Source organism: Fragaria vesca, linkage group LG4 (assembly GCF_000184155.1).
Source record: "Fragaria vesca subsp. vesca linkage group LG4, FraVesHawaii_1.0, whole genome shotgun sequence".
NCBI classification, from domain to species: Eukaryota; Viridiplantae; Streptophyta; class Magnoliopsida; order Rosales; family Rosaceae; genus Fragaria; species Fragaria vesca.
The window spans coordinates 18905068-18908501 of NC_020494.1; the positions used below are offsets into that span (position 1 = coordinate 18905068).

General features: G+C 39.4%; 1 non-coding gene across 1 annotated transcript in view; it reads left to right on the forward strand.

Annotated features, from left to right (window-relative positions):
- LOC101311756 overlaps nucleotides 1-3128 on the forward strand; it is a 3452-nt gene extending 324 nt beyond the window's left edge. Inside the window, exons 2-4 of the transcript XR_184529.1 lie at nucleotides 712-1262; nucleotides 2176-2431; nucleotides 2669-3128. This is a non-coding gene — a transcript (uncharacterized LOC101311756). The remainder of the gene's footprint in view (nucleotides 1-711; nucleotides 1263-2175; nucleotides 2432-2668) is intronic.
- The last annotated feature ends 306 nt before the right edge of the window (nucleotides 3129-3434 follow it).

The following is a 3434-nucleotide window of genomic DNA, read 5'->3' on the forward strand; positions in this document are numbered from 1 at the left end:
TATCTCTCTCTCTCTCTCTCTCTCTCTCTCTCTCTCTCTCTCTCTCTCTCTCTCTTTAGGCAATATTATGTGTTGGTGAGTCTCTTTCATTTTTGTGTGTTGATTTCTATATATGGTGAAATGAAAGCAACAAGCTTTACATTTGCTAACCCAAAATAATGGCATGCATCATCTTTGTTTATAGGCTCCGTTAGAGATGTAAACTGAAATAGGATCCTGTTGCAATGATTTTCTATTTGGTCCATTATTTCGTATGTTAGCATCATCTGGGCCATTTCTTGTTGTTTTGTAATGACTCGCTAACAGAATCTAGACACAGCCTTATTTTGTTTAAGTTCTCTAGCAGGCCTCTCTAAGGCTCTACCGTTCAGGTATAGTGTATCTACACATTTTGAAGAGTTCCATTTGTAGTTTTAGTGGGTTCTGAATGGAAAACTTAGGACCATGACTAAATCATCTTAATGGAAGCTTTCTTATCCTTGCTGCTTACTATGGATTTTCTTTCTTAGCCTTTTGTTTCGTTCTCTTTCTTACAGACAACCTGATTTTCCTTTCGGTTAGTCCATAAATGATAAAGTAAACTGTCAGTGTATATGCATGTCTAAGTACTTGTATTGAACTGTGGATGATACTTATATGGAAGTCTTTATTAAAAACAACTTATATGCATGTTTAAGTACTTATTCTGGATTTGTCCCTTTTTATCTACAGATAGAGATGGAGTGTCAGATAATTGTCCACATCCAGAAAAGAGTTGGCAGTGATGCAACATTTTTAGTTTTTACACCCTGCTTCTCTTTATGCTGTTCGTAACTCAAATTTTAGTAGACAATCTGATTTATTGTCAAGTGATCTCTGGAAGAATTACCGTAAATATTCCCTAATAAGCAATGAGGATGAGTGTTCCTATTTAGAACAGTGCTGAAAGTGGATGGATTTCACAGCTTGGAAAGCGTAGTGGGCATAAAGGCAGCTAAAGCATTAATGCATTGGAGCAAGGCAGTTTGGCAGATGAAGCTTATAGAGAGGTAGAAAGTTCAGGCAAACATGGAGAAGGTGGGAGTCATTAGTCTGGTCACTTTGGTGGAAAGTTTTCCAAATTGTAATTGCAAGGGTGAGAGAGGAAAAGCGTGGGACGAAACTAGAGGAGCGGAGGAAGGTTCGCATTGTGATCATTACAACATGAAGACTATGCAAGCAGAGATTGCTGGTTTGTTGAAAAAAGTGGAATATAGGTGGGCTAGCGGCATCATTTCTATCAGGTATCCTTCTTTCTGCTATAGTCTATACACTTACTGCATGATTAACATACAGATTTATCGTGCATTCTTACCCTAGAAATATCCACAACACTGCATAATAACACTGCATACTAAGTAGGAAACAACCAAATGTGAACCATCATTGATAGGTGGATCCATGTTCAACAAATCTATGTCAAAAGAAGAAATCTATGAAATAGGATATCACAAGTACATCACATCTGTGTCAAAACAAAAGTAGTAATCTAGGAAACAGGGATATCACAATTCACAAGTTCATCAGATCTATGTCTCAGAAACACTGATATAAACTAGGAAATCTATGAAATAGGAACTATAATTGTTCATAGGTGGTCAAGGGACTCAACTCGTCAATCCATTTCTTGAGTCTGTTTGCACCTTATGGGAATTTCTTTTAGCACCCATACTGTAGAACTGAACCATGAATCGCATTGCAGTGGAGGGAATAGAAACTCTGTTCTGTGTGAAAATCCCATTGATAGGAAACAGGATTTTAGAAGCTTATCAGATGAATTCTATGGAATAGACTATAGTATATCTATGTTACAGTGGAGGGTATTGAAACTCAGATCTGTGTGAAAACCCCACTTATATGAAATGGGAAATCTGGGTGTTAGGTATCAAAAGTTTAGCAGATGGATCCTAGGGAATTGGTAATAGAATGTCTTCATAGGTGGTAAAGAGACCCAACTCATCCACCCACTCTTTTGAGTTCACCTGCACATTCTGGGACGTGGTCCTTCTATTAGCCCTGTTGTAGAAATGAATCTGGAGGGTCTCCATTGCAGATGCATTAGGAGACGGCCAAGTAAGAAAACGGTCATCAATGGGATTGGGAAGAGCAGTAATCACGTTGTCATCTGACTCCATTTGGATTGTCTCCTTTTTCCAGCCCTTTGAAAGGTCAACATCTGAAGTCCACAACACTGTCTCAGTCGTGAAGCCAACCAGTGCTAGTTGTCCCCCAAGGTTCAGTAGTTGCCCACAAGACTCATCTGAGGGAATCTGAGCTGGTGTTGTAGAGAAAAGTTCTTTCTCGATATCAAATGACAGGATCATTTTTGTAGAGTGATTCAGCCAGTGAATGCTACCTTTGTGCTGCACGCATAAGTCTTCCTGCACATACACTTGGCTCTCCATAACCAAAGGTAAGTTCTCTACTTTCAGTTCTCTCCAATTTTTTTCATTTACAGTCCATTTGTCACTCTCTCGTACTGTCATTACCTTGATAGTGCATTCCTGGTTGTCCTTCCAATTAAAAGCCAAAACCTTGTAGTTGTCACTGTGAGGGCTGTAGCCAAGGCTGTAGGTAGTAGAGCTTATGTTGGAGTATGACACATGCTGAGTGTGAGTAGGGGGAATAACCACTGTTGTTTTGCTTGCAGGATAAAAAAGTGAAACATTGTCTTGGTGCGTATTCCATTTGAAGCTCCTGGAGAACAGAATCAACCCCCTTGCTGATTGTCCCCTGTAGTGATCAGTGTATGCCTCCTCCGGATGAACCAACTCACCATCAAAGTTCCGGGTCAAATCCAATACGATGAGATTAATAGCCTTGGTGGAGGCAGCTTCTATTGGCTCAATCGGGACAGAATAAAAAGTCTGAGTTGAAGCAGTCCATGTGCTAAAGAGAGTGTGCACGGAGTGTCTTCTATTGCTACTCAATGATTCATGTTCTGCTAGAAAAGAACGGGACCGAATTGAATTGTAAAACCATCTGCTTGCCATTTGAAAGACCCGGAGGGACTCCGATGAGCACTTGATCATCACACGGTGTAATTCGTCGTGAGATAGAGGTGAAGCTTTAATAGCTTCTCTAGTCTCATCCTCCCCTGCATCTTTTGAACTCTAGAAAAGTAGGAACATAAAGAGAATCGATTAGTCCTGTCAATTTCATTTTCTGTTGAATCTTGTACAATAATCATATAGCCAGTTTAGTTTTTCACATTTGAATCATCTCATTTGCTCATAAGCCCCGATTGAGATGTTTGACAGGAAATAAACATATCTTCATTCGATACAAGCACAATACCATGCCAGCTTCTTTGCCATCACAAACTTTAGGACAAAGCATATCTATCTTATCACTCTAATCAAGAACTAAATCATAAAAGAAACTTCATGCTGAGAAAAATCTCTGGGTCTTGTTTT